At 43.9% G+C, this 22,234-nt stretch overlaps 1 protein-coding gene across 3 annotated transcripts in view; it reads right to left on the reverse strand.

Annotated features, from left to right (window-relative positions):
- ASMTL (acetylserotonin O-methyltransferase like) overlaps positions 1-20,499 on the reverse strand; it is a 101,451-nt gene extending 80,952 nt beyond the window's left edge. The window contains exon 1 of one of the 3 annotated variants that reach the window (XM_040423720.1): positions 20,370-20,499. The gene's annotated coding sequence lies outside the window, so the exon portion shown is untranslated. The other 2 variants (XM_040423719.1, XM_040423721.1) reach the window with 2 other exon arrangements.
- Positions 20,500-22,234: the final 1,735 nt, after the last annotated feature.

A 22,234-nucleotide genomic window follows, 5' to 3' on the forward strand; every position in this document is an offset into this window, starting at 1 on the left:
TGCCTCATAGACCTCAAGTCTAGTTGGCCTACGGCCTGAGATGGCAGGCTGGGGATGTAAACTATTGGCTCCTGTTCCCCCACTGGATGACTATGCTGTTGTATCTCTGGTGGCCACTAAGTTCGAGACCCTGGTCTAAACATCAAGTGAGTAAAATCCAGCTTGTCCATGCACCAGGTGGGAAAAAAAAGACCATCTGTTGTTCTCACGCACCCAGTGACAAGACCAGATGAGTCTTACGGGAAAACCGGACCTAAATAGCGCATGCTGTGATTTTCTCTATCCCATGAATAAAGTGGCTCATTAAGTAGAATGTGTCAGTGTTCAGTCCGGGCGTCATTGTCGGACAGCACCCAGACCTGAACGAGCCCTTCATACACAGATTTTTATAGTCTCTTTTTTTTAACTTCCAAAAAATGCCATGATTTTTTTGTGTCATTTTTATTCAGACATTTTTAACATGCGTTTCTTCAGGCATTTTTCGAGTTCTGTGGAGATGGGCCCATGAAACAAAAAATTTACCACAGTGAACGCTGGAAAAACGCCACAAAATATGCAGCAATCATGGGGAGAATTTATTAATGACTAGCATTTTATAGCCTTAAAGGGGTTTCTTACTTTAGCAAGAGGCATTTATTATGTAGAGAAAGTTAATACAAGGCACTTACTAATGTATTGTGATTGTCCATATTGCTTCCTTTGCTGGCTGGATTAATATTTCCATCACATTACACACTGCTCGTTTCCATGGTTATGACCACCCTGCAATCCATCAGAGGTGGCCGTGCTTGTACACTATAGGAAAAAGCACTGGCCTCTGTGGTGGCTGGGATCTTGGGAGCGCAAATAGGCTAGTGCTTTTTCCTATAGTGTGCAAGCCCGGGCACCGCTGATGGATGGCATGGTGGTCATAACCATGGAAACAATTTTTTTTTCCAGAAGAGCAAAAATACTACTCCGACCATTTTTGAGGAGTATTTTTACCCAAGGAGGAGTACAAAATTTGAAGTAATTCAAATACATAATATATCGGCCTACACTCGCTCACATCTGCGTTTGGAGCCTCTGTTGCAGATTCTGTCTAAAGACCGGACAAAGAAGCCTTGTATGCAGCACTTTTTTGATGCCTCATGAATGGAAACTGAACGGACTCCATCATAGTAAGCAGGGTCTGTTCAGCTTCTTCCCTGTCAGTTAGGCCGGGTTCACATGACACTTTTGCCATATATTTAATATACACACAAAAAACGTATATATATTAACCACCTCAGCCCCCAGTGCTTAAACACCCTGAAAGACCAGGCCACTTTTTACACTTCTGACCTACACTACTTTCACCGTTTATTGCTCGGTCATGCAACTAACCACCCAAATGAATTTTACCTCCTTTTCTTCTCACTAATAGAGCTTTCATTTGGTGGTATTTCATTGCTGCTGACATTTTTACTTTTTTTGTTATTAATCGAAATTTAACGATTTTTTTGCAAAAAAATGACATTTTTCACTTTCAGTTGTAAAATTTTGCAAAAAAAACGACATCCATATAGAAATTTTGCTCTAAATTTATAGTTCTACATGTCTTTGATAAAAAAAAAATGTTTGGGTAAAAAAAAAAATGGTTTGGGTAAAAGTTATAGCGTTTACAAACTATGGTACAAAAATGTGAATTTCCGCTTTTTGAAGCAGCTCTGACTTTCTGAGCACCTGTCATGTTTCCTGAGGTTCTACAATGCCCAGACAGTACAAACACCCCACAAATGACCCCATTTCTGAAAGTACACACCCTAAGGTATTCGCTGATGGGCATAGTGAGTTCATAGAACTTTTTATTTTTTGTCACAAGTTAGCGGAAAATGATGATTTTTTTATTTTTTTCTTACAAAGTCTCATATTCCACTAACTTGTGACAAAAAATAAAAAGTTCTATGAACTCACTATGCCCATCAGCGAATACCTTGGGGTCTCTTCTTTCCAAAATGGGGTCACTTGTGGGGTAGTTATACTGCCCTGGCATTCTAGGGGCCCAAATGTGTGGTAAGGAGTTTGAAATCAAATTCTGTAAAAAATGACCTGTGAAATCCGAAAGGTGCTCTTTGGAATATGGGCCCCTTTGCCCACCTAGGCTGCAAAAAAGTGTCACACATCTGGTATCTCCGTACTCAGGAGAAGGTGGAGAATGTGTTTTGGGGTGTCATTTTATATATACCCATGCTGGGTGAGAGAAATATCTTGGCAAAAGACAACTTTTCCCATTTTTTTATACAAAGTTGTCATTTGACCAAGATATTTAGAATGCCAGGGCAGTATAACTACCCCACAAGTGACCCCATTTTGGAAAGAAGAGACCCCAAGGTATTCGCTGATGGGCATAGTGAGTTCATGGAAGTTTTTATTTTTTGTCACAAGTTAGTGGAATATGAGACTTTGTATGAAAAAAAAAAAAAAAAATAAGCATTTTCCACTAACTTGTGACAAAAAATAAAAAATTCTAGGAACTCGCCATGCCCCTCACGGAATACCTTGGGGTGTCTTCTTTCCAAAATGGGGTCACTTGTGGGGTAGTTATACTGCCCTGGCATTTTCCAGGGGCCCTAATGTGTGGTAAGTAGGTAAATGACCTGTGAAATCCTAAAGGTGCTCTTTGGAATATGGGCCCCTTTGCCCACCTAGGCTGCAAAAAAGTGTCACACATGTGGTATCGCCGTATTCAGGAGAAGTTGGGGAATGTGTTTTGGGGTGTCATTTTACATATACCCATGCTGGGTGAGAGAAATATCTTGGCAAAAGACAACTTTTCCCATTTTTTTATACAAAGTTGGCATTTGACCAAGATATTTCTCTCACCCAGCATGGGTATATGTAAAATGACACCCCAAAACACATTCCCCAACTTCTCCTGAGTACGGCGATACCAGATGTGTGACACTTTTTTGCAGCCTAGATGCGCAAAGGTGCCCAAATTCCTTTTAGGAGGGCATTTTTAGACATTTGGATACCAGACTTCTTCTCACGCTTTGGGGCCCCTAGAATGCCAGGGCAGTATAAATACCCCACATGTGACCCCATTTTGGAAAGAAGACACCCCAAGGTATTCAATGAGGGGCATGGCGAGTTCATAGAATTTTTTTTTTTTTGGCACAAGTTAGCGGAAATTGATATTTTTAATTTTTTTCTCACAAAGTCTCCCGTTCCGCTAACTTGGGACAAAAATTTCAATCTTTCATGGACTCAATATGCCCCTCACGGAATACCTGGGGGTGTCTTCTTTCCGAAATGGGGTCACATGTGGGGTATTTATACTGCCCTGGCATTCTAGGGGCCCTAAAGCGTGAGAAGAAGTCTGGAATATAAATGTCTAAAAAATTTTACGCATTTGGATTCCGTGAGGGGTATGGTGAGTTCATGTGAGATTTTATTTTTTGACACAAGTTAGTGGAATATGAGACTTTGTAAGAAAAAAAAAATAAAAATCCGCTAACTTGGGCCAAAAAAATATCTGAATGGAGCCTTACAGAGGGGTGATCAATGACAGGGGGGGTGATCAATGACAGGGGGGTGATCAATGACAGGGGGGTGATCATTGACAGGGGGGTGATCAGGGAGTCTATATGGGGTGATAACCACAGTCATTGATCACGCCCGTGTAAGGCTTCATTCAGACGTCCGGATGCGTTTTGCGGATCCGATCCATGTATCAGTGCATCCGTAAAAATCATGCGGACATCTGAATGGAGCTTTACAGGGGGGTAATCAATGACAGGGGGGTAATCAGGGAGTCTATATGGGGTGATCACCACAGTCATTGATCACGCCCCTGTAAGGCTTCATTCAGACGTCCGGATGCGTTTTGCGGATCCGATCCATCTATCAGTGCATCCGTAAAAATCATGCGGACATCTGAATGGAGCTTTACAGGGGGGTAATCAATGACAGGGGGGTGATCACCACAGTCATTGATCATGCCCCTGTAAGGCTTCATTCAGACGACCGGATGCGTTTTGCGGATCCGATCCATGTATCAGTGCATCCGTAAAAATCATGCGGACATCTGAATGGAGCTTTACAGGGGGGTGATCAGGGAGTCTATATGGGGTGATCACCACAGTCATTGATCATGCCCCTGTAAGGCTTCATTCAGACGTCCGGATGCGTTTTGCGGATCCGATCCATCTATCAGTGCATCCGTAAAAATCATGCGGACATCTGAATGGAGCTTTACAGGGGGGTAATCAATGACAGGGGGGTGATCACCACAGTCATTGATCATGCCCCTGTAAGGCTTCATTCAGACGACCGGATGCGTTTTGCGGATCCGATCCATGTATCAGTGCATCCGTAAAAATCATGCGGACATCTGAATGGAGCTTTACAGGGGGGTAATCAATGACAGGGGGGTGATCACCACAGTCATTGATCATGCCCCTGTAAGGCTTCATTCAGACGACCGGATGCGTTTTGCGGATCCGATCCATGTATCAGTGCATCCGTAAAAATCATGCGGACATCTGAATGGAGCTTTACAGGGGGGTGATCAGGGAGTCTATATGGGGTGATCACCACAGTCATTGATCATGCCCCTGTAAGGCTTCATTCAGACGTCCGGATGCGTTTTGCGGATCCGATCCATCTATCAGTGCATCCGTAAAAATCATGCGGACATCTGAATGGAGCTTTACAGGGGGGTAATCAATGACAGGGGGGTGATCACCACAGTCATTGATCATGCCCCTGTAAGGCTTCATTCAGACGTCCGGATGCGTTTTGCGGATCCGATCCATGTATCAGTGCATCCGTAAAAATCATGCGGACATCTGAATGGAGCTTTACAGGGGGGTAATCAATGACAGGGGGGTAATCAATGACAGGGGGGTGATCAGGGAGTCTATATGGGGTGATCACCACAGTCATTGATCACGCCCCTGTAAGGCTTCATTCAGACGTCCGGATGCGTTTTGCGGATCCGATCCATCTATCAGTGGATCCGTAAAAATCATGCGGACGTCTGAATGGAGCTTTACAGGGGGGTGATCAATGACAGGGGGGTGATCAATGACAGGGGGGTGATCAATGACAGGGGGGTGATCAGGGAGTCTATATGGGGTGATCAGGGGCTAATAAGGGGTTAATAAGTGACGGGGGGGGGGGTGTAGTGTAGTGTAGTGGTGCTTGGTGCTACTTTACTGAGCTACCTGTGTCCTCTGGTGGTCGATCCAAACAAAGGGGACCACCAGAGGACCAGGTAGCAGGTATATTAGACGCTGTTATCAAAACAGCGTCTAACATACCTGTTAGGGGTTAAAAAAAACACATCTCCAGCCTGCCAGCGAACGATCGCCGCTGGCAGGCTGGAGATCAACTCTCTTACCTTCCGTTCCTGTGAGCGCGCGCGCCTGTGTGCGCGCGTTCACAGGAAGTCTCGCGTCTCGCGAGATGACGCGTATATGCGTGACTGTGCGCAGCGCTAGAACCTCTGGAACGCGATCCTGCGTTAGGCGGTCCGGAGGTGGTTAACAGACGCCTCAGACAGACGCCATACTGTAGCATCTGTCACCATAGAATTCCATTGTTAAAAAAAATATAAAAAGATACGTTGTGTGTGATGTATGTAGTGGAGCGTGTGAGGTATACGTGTGTGTGATGTATGTAGTGGAGCGTGTGAGGTATACGTGTGTGTGATGTATGTAGTGGAGCGTGTGAGGTATACGTGTGTGTGATGTATGTAGTGGAGCGTGTGAGGTATACGTGTGTGTGATGTATGTAGTGGAGCGTGTGATGTATACGTGTGTGATGTATGTAGTGGAGCGTGTATATGTATACGTGTGTGTGATGTATGTAGTGGAGCGTGTATATGTATACGTGTGTGATGTATGTAGTGGAGCGTGTATATGTATACGTGTGTGATGTATGTAGTGGAGCGTGTGATGTATACGTGTGTGTGATGTATGTAGTGGAGCGTGTATATGTATACGTGTGTGTGATGTATGTAGTGGAGCGTGTATATGTATACGTGTGTGTGATGTATGTAGTGGAGCGTGTGATGTATACGTGTGTGTGATGTATGTACTGGAGCGTGTGATGTATACGTGTGTGTGATGTATGTACTGGAGCGTGTGATGTATACGTGTGTGTGATGTATGTACTGGAGCGTGTGATGTATACATGATGACCACACACTGCACTACATACATCACGCTGCTGTCACCTTGTTCTGCGTCCATCTTCATGTCCGGGCCCAGTCTTTAGCTCCACCGCCGTCAGGGTCCTTGGGCAGCGCCCGGCACTCCATAGTCAAGCATCCTTCCAGCTCCCACCAGCTTCTCTTTGATGCAGGACCTGTATCGCTCCTGCGACCACCCAAACTAACCAATAGCAAAGCTCCTTCATGTCCGGAGCTTTGCTATTGGTTACTGCAGTCACGCGCTGCCTGTGCCGTTCACTGCGCGACCTAGGCTGATGAAAAATGAAAGACAGGGAAAAGTCTAAGGCGTATTGGTACAACTTAGACTTTTTCCAGGGAGTAAAATGGCCGGAACAGGCGTCTATGACGCTTGTACAGGCGCTATTGCGACCTCTGAGAGGCAATATGGACAATCACAATACATTAGTGAGGTTCTTTGTATTAACTTCCTCTACATAATAAATGCTATTTGCTGAAGTGACACAAGGGGTTGTGCAACTTTGGGGTAAAGGGAAGCATACCTACCTGCTTCCTAGCGCTGGCTCCCCACTCCTTCTCTCCCTGGCCTCGGCTGTTTCACGGGTCCGGATTCCGTGCTGGCGAAATGCGTTCGCATCATGCATTGCACCTGCGCGGAATACTCGCTTGTGTGAAAGGGGCCTAAGTATGCTTCCTGACTGGGGATAAAAACCAGCCCTGGAAATGGTTGCATACCAGCCCCACAGCGTTGCGTCATTGTTTACTTGTTTATAATAGGAGAAAGCATTCATTTTAAAACACGTGTGTAAACACGAATATGAACTTTGCCCCACGACAGCTCTTTTGTAGAACCCCCATTGTTCATATTATCACAGTGTTTTCCCAACCAGGATGCCTCCAACTGTTGCAAAACTACAACTCTCAGCATGCTCAGACAGCGTTTTACCACGCCCTTTGACCCGCCCCTTTTTTGTTGGCCACCTATTTAATGATTGTTGCATGCGACATTATACTTGGCCAGCTATTTTAGATATTCTACGGCAGTCCTGTTACAATCCCCCCTCCCCCCAATGAGCCTTTCGACCAAATACAAATATTTATAAAATCTCACCCATATGCTGCAAAAAATAAAAAATCTGCAATGTAAAATCGATAATAAAGATCAACTACAAACATAAACATATTTCACATGAAAACTTACGGTTACTTGGCCCTTGGGGATCTCGGACGCCACTTCAACACTTTGGCCGGGGGCCCGGCGGAGCTGATGTTGCGCTTTATCCTAATGAGAAAGATTTCAGAATAAGGATTTGGAGAAGGGGCAGAGGGATAGCAGAGCAGGGAGAGGCTGGTGCTGCTACTAGGGGGTCATACCATGGGGGAGTAATAAAGCCCACCATAATGCCCCCCAAACCAGTAGTAATAATTCTCCTTGTAATGTGCAAAACATACTCCCTTGTAATGCCCCCAGTTGAGCTAATGTTCCCATAATGCGCCAATATAAAAAAAAAAACTTCTCAGTGCCCCCGTAGATGAACCCATAGTGCTCCTCCCCCCTTCCCCCCACCATATGTCCCAGTATAAAATGCCCCTATACAGAGCCCCCCATATAAAATACCCCTTTTTAGCCTCAGTAGATGCCCCTATAGTGCCCCCCAATCATGTGCCAGTAAGATGTGCCCCAATAGATGCCCCCCAATCATGTGCCTGTAAGATATGCCCCCAATCATGTGCCAGTAAGATGTGCCCCCAATCATGTGCCAGTAAGATGCCCCCCAATCATGTGCCAGTAATAAGAGCCCCCCCACCATGTGCCAGCAGCCAGAGCCCCCATATCATGTGCCAGTATCCCCCCCTTATGTGCCAGTATCCCCCATATCATGTGCCAATAGCCCCCATATCATGTGCCAATAGCCCCCATATCATGTGCCAATAGCCCCCCCCCCCCCCCATCATGATCCAGTATTGTACCTATATAAAAAAATATAAAAAAATAAACACTTATACTTACCTCCAGCGATGCGATGCAGGCCTGATGTCCCTCGCTATACGGCTCAGGCGGCGCAATGACGTCATTGCGCCGCCTGCACCGGCCTCTGATAGGCTGCCAGCACTAGGCCGGCAGCCTATCAGAAGAACAGGAGGGGACACACCTCTCCCTCCCCTGCCGCAGCATAGACATCTGTATCGCCGTCCTGAGGACAGCGATACAGATTACTATGGAGATGAGCGCTTCCACAATGCTGCTTGCGGCTTCCACATCTGCTGCTGTGCCCTGCCGCCCCCACTTGCCAGCCAGTCCGGCCCTGATTAAGACCCATTGGTCCATGTGCCAGAAGTTTTCTAAGGCAAGTATTATCACATTTCTTGGGCCACCTCAGCCTTGATACCCATGGCCCACTTTTTTTTTTGAAAAAAGGAAAAAGTTACATTTTTTTTTTGCCCAAACAGAGCTTGCAAAAAAATAGTTTTGACGCCACTTTTCTGGCACACACGGGTTAATAAATTCCACCATATATGCAGAACCACCTTCATAGAGTGGTCTCACCAGCGACAACGCCTTTCAGTATGCAGACAACGTCCAGAGGAATGTAATCCAGAACCATAGAGACATTCTGCACTGAACATGGGCCCTAAGCCTCTGTTCACATTTCCTCTGGAATCAGTTTGGTCAGATTTCAGGCACCCAAGTGTCACGTCAGACAATTTGAAACCATTTACATCAGTGTGGTCTGCGTCGTGGTCTTGCATGGGCCAGGGAGCATCTACGGTGGACGAGGGACCAGTGGGCCTTAGTGCTGTTCACTGATGAAAGTCAGTTCACTCTGAGCAGAAATTATGGCCACCAGCAATGTTGGAGATGTCAAGGAGAGCGCTATGCATCAGCCACTGTTGTCACCAGACAAGCCTTTAGTGGTGGTGGTGTTACAGTGTGGGCAGATGTGTCTATCCAATACAGAACTGCCCTACACTTTGTGAATGGTACAGTAACAAGCCCATACTACTTGTATAACATCATTAATCCAGTCATTTTCCCCTTGCATGAACAACACAGGCCTAATTTCCTCTTTATGGAGGACAATGCACCAGCTCATTGAGGTCGCATCATTAGAGAACGCCTGCTGGAGACTGGGGTACCTCAAATGGAGTGGCCTGCCCTTTCTCCAGACCTGAATCCCATTCAAAACCTATGGGATCAGCTGAGTCACCGTGTAGAGGCTCGTAACTCCGTACCTCAGAACCTCAATGAGCTGAGGGCCACCCTTTATGAAGAGTGGGATGCCATGCCTCAGCAGACAATAAGTCGACTTGTGAAAAGCATGAGACGTGGTTGTCAAGCTGGAATTGATGCTCAAGGCCACATGACAAGTTTTTGAGACATTGACATTTTTTGTGGGGGTATACCCACCACTGTTGTTGGCTTTTGTTTCAATAAATAGTTTGAGATGGGGAAATCACCATTACATGCTTCTACTTAAATGTCCTACTTTCATGATATAATATCACTGTAGCATGAACTTTTTATGTTTTCCATAAATTTCACCCGAAAGCCGAATATCCCAAACTTTTTGTGAGTAGTGTATACAGTCATGGCCGTAAATGTTGGCACCCCTGAAATTTTTCAAGAAAATTAAGTATTTCTCACAGAAAAGTATTGCAGTAACACAGGTTTATTCCCTTTGTGTGTATTGGAACGAAACCAAAAAAGAGAGGAAAAAAAGCTAATTGGACATAATGTCACACCAAACTCCAAAAATGGGCTGGACAAATTTTGGACCACTCTTCCTTAGGGTCCATTTACACGACCGTAAGTGTTTTGCCGATCCGCAAAACACGGACACCAGCAATGTGCATTCCGCAATTTGCGGACCGAACATCGCCGGCACTATAAAAGAAAATGCCTAATTTTGTCCATAATTGCGGACAAGAATAAACATGTGTATAACAAAACACGTGTTACTGCAATACTTTTCTGTGAGAAATACTTCATTTTCTAGAAAAATTTCAGGGGTGCCAACATTTACGGCCATGACTGTATATACACACACACACCTTATATACATACATGTGCACGCACACACACACCTTAGGCTACTTTCACACTTGTGTTCGGAGCGGATACGTCTGGTGTCTGTACAGACGGATCCGCTCCTATAATGCAAACGCTTGCATCCGTTCAGAACGGATCCGTCTGCATAACTGTTTTTTTCTGATCTGATTTTTCACTGGCCACCAATGAGTTAAATATAAGGGAGGGAGGAGGGGCCGGCCGCACTGGCCACCAATGAGTTAAATACAGGGGAGGGAGGGGCAGTCATGTACACAGTTCTTTTAGTATATTCTAACTTGAAGTGTCCCCATCACCATGGGAACGCCTCTGTGTTAGAATATACTGTTGAATCTGAGTTTCACGATCTAACTCAAATCCGATGGTATATTCTAACATAGAGGCGTTCCCATGGTGATGGGGACGCTTCAAGTTAAAATATACCATCGGATTGGAGAAAACTCTGATCCTATGGTATATTAATAGGGGACTCCTGACTTTACATTGAAAGTCAATGGGGGACGGATCCGTTTGCAATTGCAGCATATTGTGTCAACGTCAAACGGATCCGTCCCCATTGACTTGCATTGTAAGTCTGGACGGATCCGTTTGGCTCCGCACGGCCAGGCGGACACGAAAACGCTGCAAGCTGCGTTCGGGTGTTCGCCTGCTGAGCGGAACGGAGGCCAAACGGTGCCAAACTGATGCATTCTGAGCAGATCCGCATCCACTCAGAATGCATTGGGGCTGTACGGATCCGTTCGGGGCCGCTTGTGAGAACCTTCAAACGGAACTCACAAGCGGAACCCCGAACGCAAGTGTGAAAGTAGCCTTATATACATACATACATACATACATACATGTGCACACACCTTATATACATACATGTGCACACACCTTATATACATACATGTGCACACACTGCAGGGCTCCAGATGGCGACCAAAATGGTCGCCAATGCGACTTAGAATTGCAAAATGGCGACAAGACTTTGTAGTCTTGACGCCATTTGCGCCTAGACCCTCTGCTGCTCTGCCGCTTTCATACACACGAGTTAAACTGACAGCAGCGCGTGCCATGTTCTTCTCAACAGCACAGGGGAGAAGGAGGCAGTCCCTCCCCCTGTGCCGCTGCTGCCACCAATGGGCTGATAGCAGGGAGGGGCTGTGGCCACTGTGCCACCAATGAATATAGTTTATGCCTGAATACAAACGCAGGCTGCGGGTGCCGGCCGTATCCCATACCGGGCACCCAGCCTCAATGCCTGCACGCTGCGATCCGCCGCTATTAACCCGTCAGGTGCGGCACCTGAGGGGTTAATTGCGGCGGATAGCAGCGCGCAGTCAGAGGCCGGGCATGGGATATTGCCGGCACCAGCAGCCTGCGTTTGTATTCAGGCATAAACTATATTCATTGGTGGCGCAGTGCACCGCACCCCCCCAACCCCAGTATTATAAAGTAGAATCATTGGTGGCGCAGTGCACCCGCAACCACCCCCTCCCCTCCTCATTGGTGGCAGTGGCAGCTTCTGATCAGAGTCCCGGCAGTGTAATCCCAGGGCTACGATCGGTTACCATGGCAGCCAGGATGCTACTGAAGCCCTGGCTGCCATAGTCGCCCTGCTGCTGTGTGCAGAGAGCGGTAGAGACAGTGTAAAGTCCTTTTCACCCTGATAGAGCTCTATCAGGATGAATAGGACAAGGGATGAAAAGATGCCAGGTTCTGGCCCCTAAGGGGGGAAATAGTTATTAAATTAAAAAATATATACGGTATATAAAAATGATATATATAATTACATATCGCCACAACCAAAAAAGTGCAAACTATTAAAATATTTAAAAATATCTACTATGCGGTGAACGCCGTAACAGAAAAAAAAATAAAAACGTGCAATTTGCCATTTTTTTGTCACCTTGTCCCGCCAAAAATTAGGATCGGACTGTTCTATTATGGTCCAGACGTTCCATAAAATGTGGAATGCACGCGGCTTTTTTGGCGTTTTATTTTTTTGACGTGGTATCGAGTATAGCAGTACTTTTTTATGGTATCAAGTCAAAATTTTGGTATCGTGACAACCCTAGGTAAGACATGTGGTTTTTTTATGTATTTTAAATTGGGCGACTAAAAATTGAAATTTGGCTCCTAAATTTTTCAGGTTAGGAGCCAATGGCTCCTTGATAATTTTTTTTTTTATCTGGAGCCCTGCACCTTATATACGCACACACACATGTGCACACACTATCTATATATATATATATATATATATATATATATATATATATATATATATATATAATATATACACACACCTTATATACATACACACATGTGCAGACACCTTATATACATACACACATGTGCAGACACCTTATAAACACGCACACACACATGTGCAGACACCTTATATACACGCACACATACATGTGCAGACATCTTATATACACGCACACATACATGTGCAGACACCTTATATACACGCACACATACATGTGCAGACACCTTATAAACACGCACACACACATGTGCAGACACCTTATATACACGCACACATACATGTGCAAACACCTTATATACACGCACACATACATGTGCAGACACCTTATATACACGCACACATACATGTGCAAACACCTTATATACACGCACACATACATGTGCAGGCACCTTATATACACGCACACATACATGTGCAGGCACCTTATATACACGCACACATACATGTGCAGACACCTTATATACACGCACACACATACATGTGCAGGCACCTTATATACACGCACACACATACATGTGCAGACACCTTATATACACGCACACATACATGTGCAGACACCTTATATACACGCACACATACATGTGCAGGCACCTTATATACACGCACACATACATGTGCAGGCACCTTATATACACGCACACATACATGTGCAGACACCTTATATACACGCACACATACATGTGCAGACACCTTATAAACACGCATACATACATGTGCAGGCACCTTATATACACGCACACATACATGTGCAGACACCTTATATACACGCACACACCTTATATACACGCACACATACATGTGCAGACACCTTATATACACGCACACATACATGTGCAGACACCTTATATACACGCACACATACATGTGCACACATCTTATATACACGCACACATACATGTGCAGACACCTTATATACACGCACACATCTTATATACACGCACACATACATGTGCAAACACCTTATATACACGCACACACATCTTATATACACGCACACATACATGTGCAGACACCTTATATACACGCACACATACATGTGCACACATCTTATATACACGCACACATACATGTGCAAACACCTTATATACACGCACACACACCTTATATACACGCACACATACATGTGCAAACACCTTATATACACGCACACATACATGTGCAGGCACCTTATATACACGCACACATACATGTGCAGGCACCTTATATACACGCACACATACATGTGCAGACACCTTATATACACGCACACATACATGTGCAGACACCTTATAAACACGCATACATACATGTGCAGGCACCTTATATACACGCACACATACATGTGCAGACACCTTATATACACGCACACACCTTATATACACGCACACATACATGTGCAGACACCTTATATACACGCACACATACATGTGCAGACACCTTATATACACGCACACATACATGTGCACACATCTTATATACACGCACACATACATGTGCAGACACCTTATATACACGCACACATACATGTGCAAACACCTTATATACACGCACACACATCTTATATACATGCACACACACCTTATATACACGCACACATACATGTGCAAACACCTTATATACACGCACACATACATGTGCAGACACCTTATATACACGCACACATACATGTGCAGGCACCTTATATACACACACACACACATGTGCAGGCACCTTATATACACGCACACATACATGTGCAGACACCTTATATACACACACACATACATGTGCAGGCACCTTATATACACGCACACATCTTATATACATGCACACACATCTTATATACATGCACTCATACATGTGCAAACACCTTATATACACGCACACATACATGTGCAGACACCTTATATACACGCACACATACATGTGCAGACACCTTATATACACACACACATACATGTGCAGGCACCTTATATACACGCACACATCTTATATACACGCACACATACATGTGCAGACACCTTATATACACGCACACACATCTTATATACATGCACACACATCTTATATACATGCACACATACATGTGCAAACACCTTATATACACGCACACATACATGTGCAGACACCTTATATACACGCACACATACATGTGCAGGCACCTTATATACACGCACACATACATGTGCAAACACCTTATATACACGCACACATACATGTGCAGGCACCTTATATACACGCACACATACATGTGCAGGCACCTTATATACACGCACACATACATGTGCAGACACCTTATATACACGCACACATACATGTGCAGACACCTTATATACACGCACACATCTTATATACACGCACACATACATGTGCAGACACCTTATATACACGCACACATACATGTGCAGACATCTTATATACACGCACACATACATGTGCAGACACCTTATATACACGCACACATCTTATATACACGCACACACACATGTGCAGACACCTTATATACACGCACACATACATGTGCAGACATCTTATATACACGCACACATACATGTGCAGACACCTTATATACACGCACACATACATGTGCAGACACCTTATAAACACGCACACACACATGTGCAGACACCTTATATACACGCACACATACATGTGCAAACACCTTATATACACGCACACATACATGTGCAGACACCTTATATACACGCACACATACATGTGCAGACACCTTATAAACACGCACACACACATGTGCAGACACCTTATAAACACGCACACACACATGTGCAGACACCTTATATACACGCACACATACATGTGCAAACACCTTATATACACGCACACATACATGTGCAGGCACCTTATATACACGCACACATACATGTGCAGGCACCTTATATACACGCACACATACATGTGCAGACACCTTATATACACGCACACACATACATGTGCAGGCACCTTATATACACGCACACACATACATGTGCAGACACCTTATATACACGCACACATACATGTGCAGACACCTTATATACACGCACACATACATGTGCAGGCACCTTATATACACGCACACATACATGTGCAGGCACCTTATATACACGCACACATACATGTGCAGACACCTTATATACACGCACACATACATGTGCAGACACCTTATAAACACGCATACATACATGTGCAGGCACCTTATATACACGCACACATACATGTGCAGACACCTTATATACACGCACACACCTTATATACACGCACACATACATGTGCAGACACCTTATATACACGCACACATACATGTGCAGACACCTTATATACACGCACACATACATGTGCACACATCTTATATACACGCACACATACATGTGCAGACACCTTATATACACGCACACATCTTATATACACGCACACATACATGTGCAAACACCTTATATACACGCACACACATCTTATATACACGCACACATACATGTGCAGACACCTTATATACACGCACACATACATGTGCACACATCTTATATACACGCACACATACATGTGCAAACACCTTATATACACGCACACACACCTTATATACACGCACACATACATGTGCAAACACCTTATATACACGCACACATACATGTGCAGGCACCTTATATACACGCACACATACATGTGCAGGCACCTTATATACACGCACACATACATGTGCAGACACCTTATATACACGCACACATACATGTGCAGACACCTTATAAACACGCATACATACATGTGCAGGCACCTTATATACACGCACACATACATGTGCAGACACCTTATATACACGCACACACCTTATATACACGCACACATACATGTGCAGACACCTTATATACACGCACACATACATGTGCAGACACCTTATATACACGCACACATACATGTGCACACATCTTATATACACGCACACATACATGTGCAGACACCTTATATACACGCACACATCTTATATACACGCACACATACATGTGCAAACACCTTATATACACGCACACACATCTTATATACATGCACACACACCTTATATACACGCACACATACATGTGCAAACACCTTATATACACGCACACATACATGTGCAGACACCTTATATACACGCACACATACATGTGCACACATCTTATATACACGCACACATACATGTGCAGACACCTTATATACACGCACACATACATGTGCAAACACCTTATATACACGCACACACATCTTATATACATGCACACACACCTTATATACACGCACACATACATGTGCAAACACCTTATATACACGCACACATACATGTGCAGACACCTTATATACACGCACACATACATGTGCAGGCACCTTATATACACACACACACACATGTGCAGGCACCTTATATACACGCACACATACATGTGCAGACACCTTATATACACACACACATACATGTGCAGGCACCTTATATACACGCACACATCTTATATACATGCACACACATCTTATATACATGCACTCATACATGTGCAAACCCCTTATATACACGCACACATACATGTGCAGACACCTTATATACACGCACACATACATGTGCAGACACCTTATATACACACACACATACATGTGCAGGCACCTTATATACACGCACACATCTTATATACACGCACACATACATGTGCAGACACCTTATATACACGCACACACATCTTATATACATGCACACATACATGTGCAAACACCTTATATACACGCACACATACATGTGCAGACACCTTATATACACGCACACATACATGTGCAGGCACCTTATATACACGCACACATACATGTGCAAACACCTTATATACACGCACACATACATGTGCAGGCACCTTATATACACGCACACATACATGTGCAGGCACCTTATATACACGCACACATACATGTGCAGACACCTTATATACACGCACACATACATGTGCAGACACCTTATATACACGCACACATACATGTGCACACATCTTATATACACGCACACATACATGTGCAGACACCTTATATACACGCACACATCTTATATACACGCACACATACATGTGCAGACACCTTATATACACGCACACATCTTATATACACGCACACATACATGTGCAGACACCTTATATACACGCACACATACATGTGCAGACATCTTATATACACGCACACATACATGTGCAGACACCTTATATACACGCACACATCTTATATACACGCACACACACATGTGCAGACACCTTATATACACGCACACATACATGTGCAGACATCTTATATACACGCACACATACATGTGCAGACACCTTATATACACGCACACATACATGTGCAGACACCTTATAAACACGCACACACACATGTGCAGACACCTTATATACACGCACACATACATGTGCAAACACCTTATATACACGCACACATACATGTGCAGACACCTTATATACACGCACACATACATGTGCAGACACCTTATATACACGCACACATACATGTGCAGACACCTTATAAACATGCACACACACATGTGCAGACACCTTATAAACACGCACACACACATGTGCAGACACCTTATATACACGCACACATACATGTGCAAACACCTTATATACACGCACACATACATGTGCAGGCACCTTATATACACGCACACATACATGTGCAGGCACCTTATATACACGCACACATACATGTGCAGACACCTTATATACACGCACACACATACATGTGCAGGCACCTTATATACACGCACACACATACATGTGCAGACACCTTATATACACGCACACATACATGTGCAGACACCTTATATACACGCACACATACATGTGCAGGCACCTTATATACACGCACACATACATGTGCAGGCACCTTATATACACGCACACATACATGTGCAGACACCTTATATACACGCACACATACATGTGCAGACACCTTATAAACACGCATACATACATGTGCAGGCACCTTATATACACGCACACATACATGTGCAGACACCTTATATACACGCACACACCTTATATACACGCACACATACATGTGCAGACACCTTATATACACGCACACATACATGTGCAGACACCTTATATACACGCACACATACATGTGCACACATCTTATATACACGCACACATACATGTGCAGACACCTTATATACACGCACACATCTTATATACACGCACACATACATGTGCAAACACCTTATATACACGCACACACATCTTATATACACGCACACATACATGTGCAGACACCTTATATACACGCACACATACATGTGCACACATCTTATATACACGCACACATACATGTGCAAACACCTTATATACACGCACACACACCTTATATACACGCACACATACATGTGCAAACACCTTATATACACGCACACATACATGTGCAGGCACCTTATATACACGCACACATACATGTGCAGGCACCTTATATACACGCACACATACATGTGCAGACACCTTATATACACGCACACATACATGTGCAGACACCTTATAAACACGCATACATACATGTGCAGGCACCTTATATACACGCACACATACATGTGCAGACACCTTATATACACGCACACACCTTATATACACGCACACATACATGTGCAGACACCTTATATACACGCACACATACATGTGCAGACACCTTATATACACGCACACATACATGTGCACACATCTTATATACACGCACACATACATGTGCAGACACCTTATATACACGCACACATCTTATATACACGCACACATACATGTGCAAACACCTTATATACACGCACACACATCTTATATACATGCACACACACCTTATATACACGCACACATACATGTGCAAACACCTTATATACACACACACACACATGTGCAGGCACCTTATATACACGCACACATACATGTGCAGACACCTTATATACACACACACATACATGTGCAGGCACCTTATATACACGCACACATCTTATATACACGCACACATACATGTGCAGACACCTTATATACACGCACACACATCTTATATACATGCACACACATCTTATATACATGCACACATACATGTGCAAACACCTTATATACACGCACACATACATGTGCAGACACCTTATATACACGCACACATACATGTGCAGGCACCTTATATACACGCACACATACATGTGCAGGCACCTTATATACACGCACACATACATGTGCAGGCACCTTATATACACGCACACATACATGTGCAGACACCTTATATACACGCACACATACATGTGCAGACACCTTATATACACGCACACATCTTATATACACGCACACATACATGTGCAGACACCTTATATACACGCACACATACATGTGCAGACATCTTATATACACGCACACATACATGTGCAGACACCTTATATACACGCACACATACATGTGCAGACATCTTATATACACGCACACATACATGTGCAGACACCTTATATACACGCACACATCTTATATACACGCACACATACATGTGCAGACACCTTATATACACGCACACATACATGTGCACACATCTTATATACACGCACACATACATGTGCAGACACCTTATATACACGCACACACATACATGTGCAAACACCTTATATACACGCACACATCTTATATACACGCACACATACATGTGCAGGCACCTTATATACACGCACACATACATGTGCACACACATTATACATACACATGTGCGCACACTAATATATATACTTTTACTACAGCCAGGCTGCCACTCACTGGCTATAAGGCCGGTGTATATCCAGTAATAACAGTTACTTACAAATATTCCCAGCCGCGACTATTAGGGTCAGTGAGGACGCAGGCGCCGGGTAACGTACGGGTGACACAGAGCGGACCGGCCCCTACGTCATGTAACAGCCGCACATAACTTACTACAGGTGTCCCGGCTCCGGCTCCAGCAGTGGCTGCTCATCGGCACCTGGTCTGGAAGGACCTTGGTGACATCACAGTCACATGACCGCCTCGGCCGTGTACCACGTGACCGGCCACGGCAGCTAATGTACATATGAAGCGGGGCCTTTAGTTGAGGAAGGGAGGAGAGGTTGTGATTCCTGTGTGTGACAGGATGCCCTGTCTGGGGACCTACTAAAAGGAATGACAGAATGGAATTCCCATAGACTTTAACAGGAAAGTGGAATGCCCATAGAGAATAATGGAAATGTAATATTTGAATTAGAGACAAAACCATTTGACATATCTAATAATTATTTAGCAGGCTTATTCTCCAAGTTCAGTGGGATTATTTAACCACCTCAGCTCCCCTAGCTTAAACCCCCTTAAAGGGAACCTGTCATCGGGATATTGTGTATAGAGCTGAGGACATGGGTTGCTAGATGGTCGATAGCACATCCGCAATATCCAGTCCCCATAGCTCTGTGTGCTTTTATTTTGTAAAAAAAAAAACGATTTGATACATATGCAAATTAACCTGAGATGAGTCCTGTCCCTGAGATGAGTCATGTACAGGACTCATCTCAGGGTAATTTGCATATGAATCCAATCTGTTTTTTGACACAATAAAAGCACACAGAGCTATGGGGATTGGGTATTGCGGATGTGCTAGCGGCCATCTAGCAACCCATGTCCTCAGCTCTATACACAAAATCCCGGTGACAGGTTCCCTTTAATGACCAGACCACTTTTTACACTTCTGACCTACACTACTTTCACCGTTTATTGCTCGGTCATGCAACTTTACCACCCAAATGAATTTTACCTCCTTTTCTTCTCACTAATAGAGCTTTCATTTGGTGGTATTTCATTGCTGCTGACATTTTTACTTTTTTTGTTATTAATCGAAATTTTTGCCAAAAAATGAAATTTTTTACTTTCAGTTGTAAAATTTTTCTCTAAATTTATTGTTCTAAAAAAAAATGTTTGGGTAAAAAAAAAAATGGTTTGGGTAAAAGTTATAGCGTTTACAAACTATGGTACAAAAATGTGAATTTCCGCTTTTTGAAGCAGCTCTGACTTTCTGAGCACCTGTCATGTTTCCTGAGGTTCTACAATGCCCAGACAGTAGAAACACCCCACAAATGACCCCATTTCGGAAAGTAGACACCCTAAGGTATTCGCTGATGGGCATAGTGAGTTCATAGAACTTTTTATTTTTTGTCACAAGTTAGCGGAAAATGATGATTTTTATTTTTATTTTTTTCCTTACAAAGTCTCATATTCCACTAACTTGTGACAAAAAATAAAAACTTCCATGAACTCACTATGCCCATCACGAAATACCTTGGGGTGTCTTCTTTCCAAAATGGGGTCACTTGTGGGGTAGTTATACTGCCCTGGCATTTTAGGGGCCCTAATGCGTGAGAAGTAGTTTGAAATCAAAATGTGTAAAAAATGGCCGGTGAAATCCTAAAGGTGCTCTTTGGAATGTGGGCCCCTTTGCCCACCTAGGCTGCAAAAAAGTGTCACACATGTGGTATTGCCGTACTCAGGAGAAGTTGGGCAATGTGTTTTGGGGTGTCTTTTTACATATACCCATGCTGGGTGAGAGAAATATCTCGGCAAAAGACAACTTTTCCCATTTTTTTATACAAAGTTGGCATTTGACCGAGATATTTATCTCACCCAGCATGGGTATATGTAAAATGACACCCCAAAACACATTGCCCAACTTCTCCTGAGTACGGCGATACCACATGTGTGACACTTTTTTGCAGCCTAGGTGGGCAAAGGGGCCCAAATTCCAAAGAGCACCTTTAGGATTTCACAGGGCATTTTTTACA

This window comes from Bufo bufo, chromosome 3, assembly GCF_905171765.1.
Source record: "Bufo bufo chromosome 3, aBufBuf1.1, whole genome shotgun sequence".
In the NCBI taxonomy this organism is placed as follows: Eukaryota; Metazoa; Chordata; class Amphibia; order Anura; family Bufonidae; genus Bufo; species Bufo bufo.